Below are 13,626 nucleotides of genomic sequence, written 5' to 3' on the forward strand. Positions count from 1 at the left end.
ACTTTGTACAAATGTAGATTGAACCTGGCTCCAGTTCAGCTCAACTGTGTTTTTGGAGTTGCTCCTATCATTCAAAAACAGTTCAAACCAGTTGGTAAAACCCAAAAGAGGTGTTTGCTCCTTAAAGTATACAGACACCAGCACAAGGTTACAAAGATAACAAATAATCAGGTAAATATAACACTACCAAAGGAAACTAATAAACCCTAAGTAACTGACCCAAAAGAAACAGAGATCTATGGATCTTCTGACAAAGAATCCAAAATAATTATCTTAAGGAAGTACAATGAAATGCAAGAAAACACAGAAAGATATGTTAAACAAAATTAGGAAAACAACAACACATGAACAAAATAAAAATTTGATAAATAAATAGAAACCATAAAAAAAGAAACAGAAATCCTGGAGAGGAAGAATGCATTTCACAACTAAAAAAATAAAAAAGAGAGCTTCTAAAGTAGACTTAATCATACAGAGGAAAGAATCAGCATACATTAAGATACACTATTGGAAATTAACTAGATTGAGGAACAGCAAAAATAAGAAAAAGAATGAAAAATGTGATGAAGTCATCTGAGAATTAAATGTCATCAAATAGTACTGACTCAACCATTTCTTTAAGAGTTTTTATATGTGTCTACACAGTCCTCCCTGGTAGCTCAGATGGTAACAAATCTGCTTGCAATGCAGGATACCCAGGTTTGATCCCTGGGTTGGGAAGATCCCCTGGAGAAGGGAATGGCAACCCACTTCAGTATTCTTGCCTATGAAATCCCATGGACATAGGAGCCTGGAGAGCTACAGTCCATGGGATAGTAAAGAGTCAGACATGACTGAGCAACTAACACACATGCTGCACTCACTAAAATCAGATAAGAATGGGAAAAATGTGTGAGAATAATAGTCACAAATAGTTATTGCTATGTGGCTTGTATCCTTTTTGAGATGCGAAAATGAAACAGACTATTGTTGAGGGCAGAAATTTTTAATCCTAACCACATTAAATAGCAATTTTAGTGTAGGAATATTCAACTGAATATAGGTCAGAATGTAAAAACACAACATAAAGCAAAATTTGGCCAAAATTTTAAATACATGCTTTGTACTGATAGTAAATATTAATATTGTTTCCCTAATTAATTAATGTTGCTATTGTTTCATATTAGGCATTGATTTTCCATGTAGTATTAATTTCTTCAACTCTAAAAAAATTAAAAAGCACTAAGAATTAAGAAGCTTCATCTTTAAACAAATCAAGACATTTTTGTCTCTAATTTACCAAAACTGACCTCAATAAACTCTTCTCTGCTCACAAACTTGATCACTTAAGCCGAGTTCAAAATTTAAATGACTTATTTGAATCTCTCACTTGTGAAATTCCAACATACCCTGGGTACTCATAAACTCTAGATGGCATATTCATTGGCATTCATTATTTTCAAAAAGAAAGACACCCTTTGTGTTCCAAGATAAAGGATCTAAAAAGTTATATATAAAATCTCTAAAGTAATTAACTGGTAAAATTAGCAAAAAGTAAATACTTATATTTTCTCACTGTTATCCAAGTTATGATGCTGGGCTAGACAATTAAATTAGTATCATTATTCTTCTAAATAGCAGTCATTCAATTTTATAATTCATTTCGATGTATAACAAAAACTACTGTAATGATGTAAAGTAATTAGCCTCCAACTAATAAAAAAAAAAAAAGAATAAAAAAAAAAGTTTTTTGATGCTGATTAAATTTAAAATAATCTTTATATCATATATGTGCAATTGGTAATTTAGGCATATATTAAGAAATCTAAGTAATGTTGAAAAATATTTTAAAAATTTTCCATGCTTATTTTGTTGAACTCTTTATATTCTATAATTGTTTCAAAATAATCCTTCAGAATATCTAATGCATAATTGCACTATGTCAATAAAGACATATTTATTGACATAAAAAAGACATACTTTTTATAAATTATATCCCATTATATGTACCTTGTATGCATTTATCTTATTTTTTTGAATATTACCATCCATGTTATATATAATGCTAATGTGGCAATTATTCCTTCTCAAATTTAACAAACTATTTATGTAAATTTTATTCAATACTTATTATCCTATGATTTAAAATAAATGCACTTGACAATAAAAAAATTCTTTCAATTTCTAGATTTTAAAAATTTTGAAATTTAGATGTTTATTTAATTTTAAATGGTCAAAATACATGAAGAACTTTGGATATCATGACTGAAACAAAGCATACAGAAAATAAATTATGTCTAATACTGAGTAAACAAAATTATGACCTATTTGGGAATAGCTACTTTATTTAATGTACATTTTTCATGAATACTTTAATATTATTATTACAGTACAGCAGTTAGTATAGCATACTCTATGACTTATAATGTGGACCCAAAATAATTTTTGTAGAAATTTCCCTTATTGTTTCATCTACAAAACATATCTCAGTAGCAAATTTAACAGAGAAGACAGCTTAATGGTTGAATTCTATGTCTCCAAAGCAGTTTTTATATGAATATCTACATTACAGAAGCATGACTTATGTGAAGGCTATTGTAATTTCTATTGTTAGAATAGTAATTTGTTTCAGTGCAGAATGATGAGCAACTCTTTTCTTTTACAGTCTGTGAGCTATGGCAACAATAATAGGGAAATATTCACATGGTCCATTTATAATATGAGGTTGCATAAAGTCCATCTGATTACATATGAGTGGCTATTTGAATAGGTCCTCAAACAAGCATCATAGGAGAGCTATAAATTCTCATCCATCTATTATCAGGTCACTTTATGAGAATTGCAGTCTCATGCATATTGGGCATTTCATTGTCACTGGCTTTGAAACAAAAATAAATGGCACATTCACAGGCCAGGTATAGACTTTTTGGTTCAAGTGTCAATGCAGCCTACACTATTAGAGAAATATCACCAGGGGAAAAATATCTATTGATAGCAATCACTTTAGTTTGGCTCTGAAAATAAGAATGTTAATTCACTATGTATATCAGAGGCTATTATGCATTTCTAAAGACAGATGGGTTTTTTTATAGGAAAGGCATGTTGTAATGTATTAGCATAATGCCTCAAAGTACTCTAAGTCCTTGGGCTGCTGCACAAGAAAATTATAAACATGCCCATACAAAAACCAAAGTGTTCATGTAGAGAGACAAATTTTAGAAAAAGTTATTTTTGTCATGACAAAACACAAATGTCTAGGTTCCTTAGAGTGTGTTTGTTCATTCATTCATTCATTCATTCTGTTTCAAGACCTCTCACCCTTATGCTGATCCAAAAACAAAGTGAATTCACAGAGAATGACTCAAAACAGTGAGAAGTCCTGTGGTTTGAGAAGTGTTTCCAGTTGGCTGTATAAAGCACTACTGAAAATTTATCTGGTAAAAGATGCTAAAGAATCAACTGGAATATTTCAAAATGTTTGTAAAAAATACTATTAAGCTCCTAACATTTTGATTTTAATTGGACATTAAATAAAAGTGTCCACTAAACATATAAAATTAGGTAGTGGTGGTTTAAAAATGCAGAAACATACACTAATGAAGTTACCTCAATAACAACAAAGTATTGGTCACCTATTTTATAAAGTCATGTTTTCATTATTCATACAAATTTAAATCCTTAATATTAAATATATATTAAAGGGTAGAACCATTATTTGATTTATTTATGACCTAAGTGATTAACAGCTAACCCCTGTCTTTCAATTGCACTATTGAACAACTAAGCTGTCAAGTCTTTAAGATAGAAAAGAATATTAGGGCTAAATTTTTAAATATCTTGTAAATAAATATAAAGCAATAAATAAATATGGTGAATAAATTCAATACAGAAATTATATTTTCAGAGTTTCAGAGATATTTCAAACACCAAAATAAGATACCAAGAGGCTAAACTAAAATTCTAGAAGCCAAAGCCTTAAAGAAAAACAGAAATCTAATATTCTGTATTTTTTGATGCTGCTGGAAAAATAATAAAAATTGAATCAAAAGATAAGCTATACTCAAAAATATTAATATTTTCTGTCTATGGTAGTAAATATAAACCTATATTTATATGAAATATAAGGCTTCCCAGGTAGGGCTAATTGTGAAGAATCTGCCTATCAATGCAGGAGACACAAGAGATGCAGGTTTGATCCTTAGGTTGCGAAGATTCCCTGGAGTAGGAAATGGCACCCTATACCAGTAGGCTTGCCTAGAAATTCCATGGGCAGAGGAGTCTGTCAGGCTACAGTCCCTGGGGCTGCAAAGAGTTGGAGGTGACTGAGCATATGAAATATTAATTAATAATGTATTTAAACACATCTATGTAACTCTATGATGATATCAATTGTTACAATCTCTAATAATTAGTCAAAACAATATCTATTTATTAATAAATCAAGTTTGAAAATATATTCCCATAAGAAATATACTGCAAGACCAACTTTCCTTGTTGACTCTTTTGAGATTAATTATATATGTTTCATATCAGCAAGGCAAAAGGGAAAGATAATTTTGTTTTCAATCTTGCTGGCTCAAAATGGCAGGTGCTTTTTAACCTAACCTCTCCTTTTTTATTTTAAATTAAGTAATATTATTTTTCATCACTACATGAACCATAATACCATATACTTTTAAATATCAATATAAATTTGAAAATGTATCATTTATATAGATTTAGAAAATTTAGCATAGTTTAAATTGCAAGATAATATTCCATCTCTTTATTATTTTAGAAATTCTAATAGTGGAAAAGAAAAGTGTTCCTTCAAACTCTCTATTGAGTCAGTTGATTTTGTAGACAATACTTTTTCCTATTGTTACTATGTTACCTTTTAACTGTAATGTGATTCAATGAAAAGCATATATATGTATATTATATAATATAATATGTACACATATGTATATGTAAATACATATGTATATTATGTACAAAATACATATATACATATATTATTAAATTAAAATCTATACATTGTAAGTTATATATATATTACAGATTACATATACATCATATATTATCATGAATATTTCTCCAGTTTAAGTTAAACTTTCACATATAAGAACTTGAAAGTTATCCCCAATTTTAAGACAAAAAGAGCCAAACAATCCAGAAATGACAGTCAGTTTTCTTGTACCTATAAGATATATGAGGTCACACAGAAGCCCCTTCTATCTAAACTTAGAGAAATATAAGACAAAGAATTACAGCTGAGATCACTTTACCTGGAGAATAATACATTATAAAGCTAGAGTAATTAAGATACATTGGTATTGATAATAGAGGCATAGATTAACAGACCAGAATAAACAACTGAGAAATAGATTCATATTAATAAAGTGAACTGGTCTAAAGGCACTTCAGTGAGAAAATAGACTTTTGAAGAATAATGTTAGAAACATTGGAATTTTTTTTATATATTAAAAAAAAACCCACAAATTTAGGTACCAACTTTATACTTTTCACAAAATGGAACAAAAAAGAAATCATTGACCTAAATGTAAAATATCAATCAAATTTCTAGAAGAAAATACAGATTTAAAAAATGTTGATCATAGGCTTCATGATGAGTTATAGGTTAAACAGCTAGCGAAAACACAGAAAGGAAAATTAATGTTAGACTGTATCACTGTTCATCCTGTTTGCACTGTTCACTGAAGCCAGTGTAGGCAAGGTGCCAGCTAAGAGGCTGGAAGGAGACTTGAGGAACCATATGAAACGTAGACACATTTATTCTCTTCTTGCTGGCGCTGCAGCCTAACACAGCCTCTCTCCCAGCTGAGGGAGCAGCCATAGCAGCAGCCATAACAGAACTATAACATAGCCTCAGAAACATAGTCATGATGTCACTGCAATGTAGCTCCTGGGCAGTAACAGCCAGGACTTTCATGGTGAGGCTCATTCAGGCCTACCACAGAAAGCAGCTCCTGACCAAGCTAATACCTCATAATACGCATGAGCAATGCTACAAATGATCTCAGCTGTTACATCATCATTATTTACAAAACGTGCGGTGAGAGAGCCTGAACACGCCATCTTGGTATTTGCTCTCTCCCCACATAGACTTTGTTAATATTAAAAGTTTCTGTGAAAGAAACTGTTAGGGGAATTAGGAGAAAAGCCACGGGCAGGGAGAAGACACAAAACATATACTTAATAAAATACTTACCTCTAAATTATACAAAGAACTCTAAAGCTCAACAATAAGAAATAAGCAGCACAATTTAAAAATGTGTGAGATATATAAACAGAAACTTCACTAAAGAAGATATATAGAAAGCAAATAATCATGGGAAAAGGTAACATAAGTTTTCATTAAAGAATTGTAAATTAAACTGATAATGAGGGAGCACTACATCCTGATTAGAAAAGTCAAACACACACACACACACACAAACTGACAACACTAAATGCTTGTGAAGATGTGAAATATCAGGAACTCTGATTTGCTGCTACTGAGTATTCAAGATGGTTACAGACACTTTGAAAAACAGTTTGGAGATTTCTTACAAAGAAGATCAAAATATCATGTTCCTAGATATTTATTAACAGATTAAAAAAGTTATGTCTACATACAACTTTCATGGGGGTATCTATTGTTCATAATCTATATCTATTATTCATAATCATCTCAAGTAGAAGAATCCAAATGTGAAGTTCAATAAGTGAATGGATAAACAAGCCACACTATATACACATAAAAGACTATGATTCAGCAAAAAATAATAAAAGAGCAACCAAATCACAAAATACATTGATGAACCTAAAATGAATATTTTTAAGAGAATGAAGTCAATCTAAAAATGCCTACATACTCTATGATTGCCATTATATGACATTCTGTAAAAGGCTCAATTTAAAAGAGTAAGAATGTCTGTGGTTTAAAATAAGTATATTTGATCCATGGCTAATTCATGTCAATGTATGACAAAAAAAAATAATAAAATAAGATAAGTATATTTGAATCCATATTCTTATAAAGAAATGAGTGAATATAAAGTTAATGGGAGGGAGATAGAACTTTCTGTGTAGAATAATTTCAAATAATGTAGACATTCTTGCCCTATTTTAAGGGCTACATAAAATCCCTAGTTCTTAATTGTGCATTGTGGGCATAGTGATTCCTAAGAGTATAATATAGAAAGAGGGTGGGTCAGGGACTTTATGAGAGGAGAAACCTGATAAATGCTATCTTAGACATACACAATCAAGATCAACATCAATGCTGACAAGCCTGTTGATAGTGCATACTCTTAACAGGATATAATAAAAATGGCACTTTGCTTGCATAATCTCTCTAAAACCCATAACCCCAGTTTAATCTGATAAAAACAATACAGAGACTCCAATAGAGGGACATCTTTACAAAATCCAACTCCAAATAACTCTCAAGGTCACACACACACACACACACACACACACACAAAACACACACCAACAAAGAAACTCTAAAGAACTGCCACAGCCAAGAGTACCCTAGAGAAACATAACACTGAATATAATGTTTTATCTTTAGTGTAATCCTGTGAGAGGAAAAAAAAAATACTAGTTACAAATGAAAACAATTGAAATAACTATAGACTTTAATAATAATGTATTAATAACTGTTCATTTTTTGCAACAAATGTGGCTTTCTAATATAAGATGCAAATAATAGTATCAACATCACAAACTATACAGGAAAACTCTGTTCTACCTTTTCAATTTTTCTATAAAAATGAATATATTTAAAAACAAGTTCAATATCTTCATTGAATGCTTCTCAGAGATTTGATCAAGTTTTCACATATCTAAAAAAGTACATGCAGGTTTATAAAGGTGTGAATAAAGTATTGTTAAACATTGCATTTAATTAAAGGGAAACAACAACTTTATAGCTTTCTACACAGTCACACTCTGGTACATGTGTGTGTTCACATACATTCTCCTAATTGGAATCACAAAGTTACAGACATTTCTAAACTTACAAAGGTCTAAAATAAAAACAAATGCATATGGCACTAGGAGATGTCAGCAGAAATCTGACACACTATGTTAGTGAATCTCAGATGCTGTTGAAATTATTTTGTCAAGAAATGTAAAGGATTAAGCTTAAATAGAAACAGGACAAATAGTTGCCTTTGGGTTAAATTTTGTGTATGTATATTGGATTGTTTTCTTTCTTTACATATTTTCTGCCCCAGAGTCAAAAAAAGACAGTTCTTTCACAGAAACTTCCTGCTGTTTATGCAATAGAAAATTCCTGTTCACTGCTTCTAAAGCTGCCTTATTCCTCTTCACTCATTGTCAGAGGGTGGTGTGGAAAATAAAAATAAAATGCTATATGTAATGTTGTTACTTAAAAATTGAAAGTACTTCTACATTCTGTAAGTAACTAGTATTACTTTAGCTTTTGTTGTCAAGTGATGGGCATTAATTTATCTCATGCTGTATGATGAAGGTGATATTTTTCTTAAATAAGTTCTACACTATGCAATATTTATTCTTAAAAATAAAAGCAACCTACCGATCTCTGTGGGATGAATTCAGATACTCAATGTTTTTTGTTTTCTCTGTGATTAGTGTCACTCTCAGTCAGAGCTATATGTAGAAGTAAAAAGATTTTGGCTATTGTTACAGAAAAAAAAAAAGTAAGTCCGTTTTTCTTTAAATTTTCTGTATTTACTAGGTGGCTCAGATGGTAAAGAATCCACCTGCAATATAGGAGACCTGAGTTTGATCCCTGATTTGGGAAGATCCCCTGGAGGAGGACATGGCAACCCACTCCAGTATCTTTGCCTGGAGAATCCCTATGAACAGAGGAGCCTGGCAGGCTACAGTCTGTAGAGTTGCAAAGAGTTGGACATGACTGGGAAACTGAGAACAACACAACACATTTTATTTGCACCTTTTTTTTGTACCTGCAAATATCTAGTGTGCTTCCTGCAAAGAATCCACCTACCAATATGCAGGAAGCACAGGTTCAATCCCTGGGTCAGGAGTGTTTGCTGGAGAAAGAAATAGCAATCCACACTGGTACTCAGTTTAAGTGCTGCTCTCAGTATGTTAGCAAATTTGGAGAACTTAACAGTGGCTGCAGGCCTGGAAAAGGGCAGCTTTCACTCCAATCTCAAGGAAGAGTTATGCCAAAGATGATTCAGACTACCATACAATTGCACTCATTTCACATGTTAGCAGGGTTATGTTCAAAATCCTTCAAGCTAGGCTTCAGAATTACCTTAATTAATAACTTCAGATATACAAGCTGGCTTTCAAAGAGGCAGAGGAACCAGAGAGAAATTGCCAATGTTCATTAGCTTATGGAGAAGGCAAGGGAGTTCAAGAGAAACACCTACTTCTGCTTCATTGAATACCCTAAAGCCATTGATTGAATGGATCACAACAAGCTCTGGAAAATTCTGAAAGAGATGGAAGTATAAAACCACCTTACCTTTCTCCTGAGAAACCTGTCTGTGGGTCAAAAAGCAACAGTTAGAACTGAACAGGAGTAACTGACTGGAACAAAATTGGTAAAGTAATTTTACAAGGCTCTACATTGTCACCTTTGCTTGTTTAACTTATATGCAGAGTTTATCATATAAAATGTCAGGCTGGATGAATCACAAGGTGGAATCAAGACTGCCAGGAGAAATGTCAACACATCAGATATATAGATGATACCACACTAATGGCAGAAAGTAAAGAGGAAATAAAGAGCCTCTTGATGAAGAAAGAGGAAAGTGAAAAGTGGTCTTGAAACTCAATATTAAAAGCAAAAACAAACAAAATAACAAAAGCAAAGATCATGGTATCCAGTCCCATCACTTCTTGGCAAATGGAAGGGGAAAAAGTGGAGGTATTACAGATTTTATTTTCTTGGGCTCCAAACTCACTATAGATGGTGACTGCAGCCATGAAATAAAAAGATGCTTACTCCTTGGGTGGGGGGGGGGGGGGTAATGACAAACTTAGCATATTAAAAAGCAGAGACATCACTTTGCTGGAAAATCTATATAGTTAAAGCTATGATTTTTCCAGTAGTCCTGCAAAATGGGAGAGTTGGGCCATAAAGAAGACTGAGGGCCAAAGAACTGATACTTTGGGACAGTGGTGCTAGATAAGCTTCTTGAACGTCCCTTGGACAGCATGAAGATCAAACCAGTCAATCCTATGGGAAATCAAGCCTGAATATTCATTGGAAGTACTGTTGCTGAAGCTGATACTCCAATACTTTGGCCACCTGATGCAAAGATCTGACTCATTGGAAAAAATCTTGATGATGGGAAAGGTTGAAAGCAAAAAGTTAAGAGAGCAGCAGAAGATGAGACGATTAGATGGCATCACTTACTCAATGGACATGAAAATGTGATTAAACTCCTGGAGATAGTGGAAGACAGAGGAGCCTGGCAGACTACAATCCATGATGTTACAAAGAGCTGGACACAAACTAAAGAATGAAAAACAACAACAAATATCTAATAAGAACGTTAGTTGTAACAAAGTTGACAAGCATAATTTTGGTATATCTTGATTTTCTCATCTGTTTCCAAAGTCTCTGCCACTTACACTGAATTTGTTTCCAGTTCAACTTTATTCTATAAAGTTTAATCCCCAATTTTGTTCAATCCTTTAAATTTATTAAGTATTTTTTTCTTTATTACATAATCTTCCTTTATAATGACTTTTCTGATTATTTTCTAATTCTAAGGATAAACAAAAAAAGAGTCAACTTGCTTTTGAGTGATGATATGTATATGCTACAATCTCAGCCCCAGAGATAGCATCTTCCACCAAACTGTGAGCAGGCTTCCAGCTGCTAACCATGTCTTCCTGAGATCCTCGATGGTTGACATCTACCAGGAGTGTTGCAGCCTGAGATCAGCTTTCCAGAGGAAACATATGGCACAGCTGAGACAGTGCTTTCATTTCACACTGGGAAACTGAGCAGCTGGGACTGGGAAGGTGACTAAGATGCATGGCCCAGCTGGTACAGTGTGCTTGCCAAGCACCTGGTTGTCTGAGCTGCTCAGACCTGGGAAAGACCCAAAACACACTAAACCCACAGAGACTGAGCCAGAACTGTGTTTGAGTGCCTCCTGGGGATGTAAGGTCAGCAGTGGCCTGCCGCAGGGGCTCTGGGTGCAGCACACCTGGGTATGACATAAGCCCTTTCAAAGGAGGTCGCCATTGACCCCACCATAGAACCACCAGAACTTACACAGGACTGGGGAAGTAGACAATTCAAGGGCACAAACAAAATCTTACGCTCACCTGGACCCAGGAAAATGAAGCAGTGACCCACAAGAAACTGACCCAGATATGCTCATGAGTGTCCAGCAATCTCCGGCAGAGGTGTGGGTCAGTAGTGGCCTGCTGCAGGGCTGGGGGCACTGAGTGCAGCAGTGCATGCGTGGGACCTTTTGAGGAGGTCGCCATTATACTCATTACCTCCACCATAGTTTGGCCTGAGGTCAAGCAACAGGGAGGGAACACAGCCCTGCCCATTAACAGAAAATTGGATTAAAGATTTGCTGAGCATGACCCCGCCTATCAGAACAAGACCCAGTTTCCCCCTCAGTCAGTCTCTCCCATCAGGAATCTTTCATAAGCCTCTTATCCTTCTCCATCAGAGGGCAGACAGACTAAAAACCACAGTCACAGAAGACTAACTAAACTGATCACATGGACCACAGCCTTGTCTAGCTCAGTGAAACTATGAGCCATGCCGTGTAGGGCAACCCAAGATGGACGGTTTATGGAAGAGAGTTCTGACAGGACGTGGTCCACTGGAGAAGGGAAAGGCAACTCACTTCAGTATTCTAGTCTGGAGAACCCCATGAACAGGATGAAAAGGCAAAAAGGTATGACACTGAAAGGTGAACTCACCAGGTCGGTAGGTGCCTAATATGCTATTGGAGAAGAATAGAGAAATAACTTCAAAAAGAATGAAGAGACAGAGCCAAAGCTAAAACAACACCCAGTTGTGGATGTGATGGGTAATGAAGTAAAGTCCGGTACCGTAAAGAGCAATATTGCATAGGAACCTGGAATGTTAGCTCTGTGAATTAAGGCAAATTCAGTTCAGTTCAGTTCAGTCACTCAGTCGTGTTTGACTCTTTGCGACCACATGAACCGTAGCACACCAGGCCTCCCTGTCCATCACCAGCTCCCGGAGTTCCCCCTAGCCCATGTCCATTGGGTCAGTGATGCCATCCAACCATCTCATCTTCTATCATCCCCTTCTCCTCCTGCCCTCAATCTTTCCCAGTATAAGGGTCTTTTCAAATGAGTCAGCTCTTCATATCAGGTGCCCAAAATATTGGAGTTTCAGCTTCAGATTCAGTCCTTCCAATGAACACCCGGACTGATCTCCTTCAGGATGGACTGGTTGGATCTTCTTGCAGTCCAAGGGACTCTCAAGAGTCTTCTCCAACACCACAGTTCAAAAGCATCAATTCTTTGGCGCTCAGCTTTCTTTATGGTCCAACTCTCACATTCATACATGACTACTAGAAAAACCATAACCTTGACTAGACAGAACTTGGTTGACAAAGTAATGTCTCTGTTTTTAATATGGTGTCTAGGTTGGTCATAACTTTCCTTCCAAGGAGTAAGCCTCTTTTAATTTCATGCCTGCAATCACCATCTGCAGTGATTTTGGAGTGCAGAAAAATAAGCCTGCCACTGTTTCCACTGTTTTCCGATCTATTTGACATGAACTGATGGGACTGGATGGCATGATCTTAGTTATCTAAATGTTGAGCTTTATGCCAACTTTTTCACTCTCCTCTTTCACTTTCATCAAGAGGCTCTTTAGTTCTTCTTCATTTCCTGCCATAAGGGTAGTGTCATCTGCATATCTGAGGTTATTGATATTTCTCCTGGCAATCTGGATGCCAGCTTGTGCTTCCTCCAGCTCAGCGTTTCCCATGATGTACTCTGCATATAAGTTAAATAAGCAGAGTGACAATATACAGCCTTGACATACTCCTTTTCCTATTTGGAAACAGTATGTTGTTCCATGTCCAGTTCGAACTGTTTCTTCCTGAACTGCATACAGATTTCTCAAGAGGCAGGTCAGATGATCTGATATTCCCATCTCTTTTAGAATTTTCCACAGTTTATTGTGATACACACAGTCAAAATTTTGACTTAGTCAATAAAGCATATATAAATGTTTTTCTGGAAGTCTCTTGCTTTTTTGATGATCCAGCAGATGTTGGCAATTTGACCTCTGGTTCTTCTGCCTTTTCTAAATCCAGCTTGAACATTTTAAGTTCACAGTTCATGTATTGCTGAAGCCTGGCTTGGAGAATTTTAAGCAACACTTTACTAGCGTATAAGATGAGTGCAATTGTGCAGTAGTTTGAGCATTCTTTGGCATTGCCTTTCTTTGGTAATTTGGCAAATTTGAAGTAGCCAAACAGGAGATAGCAAGTATTAACATTGGTGTTTTGGGAAATTCTTATGGCCAAATCAGACTTCAAATGAAGAAAGTAGGGAAACACTAGACCATTCATGTATGTCCTAAATGAAATCCCTTGTGATTATTTAGTAGAAATGACAAATAGATTCAAGGGATTAGATCTGATAGAGAGAATGTCTGAAGAACTATGCACCGAGGTT

The sequence above is a fragment of the Odocoileus virginianus genome, chromosome 8, assembly GCF_023699985.2.
Source record: "Odocoileus virginianus isolate 20LAN1187 ecotype Illinois chromosome 8, Ovbor_1.2, whole genome shotgun sequence".
NCBI lineage: Eukaryota > Metazoa > Chordata > Mammalia > Artiodactyla > Cervidae > Odocoileus > Odocoileus virginianus.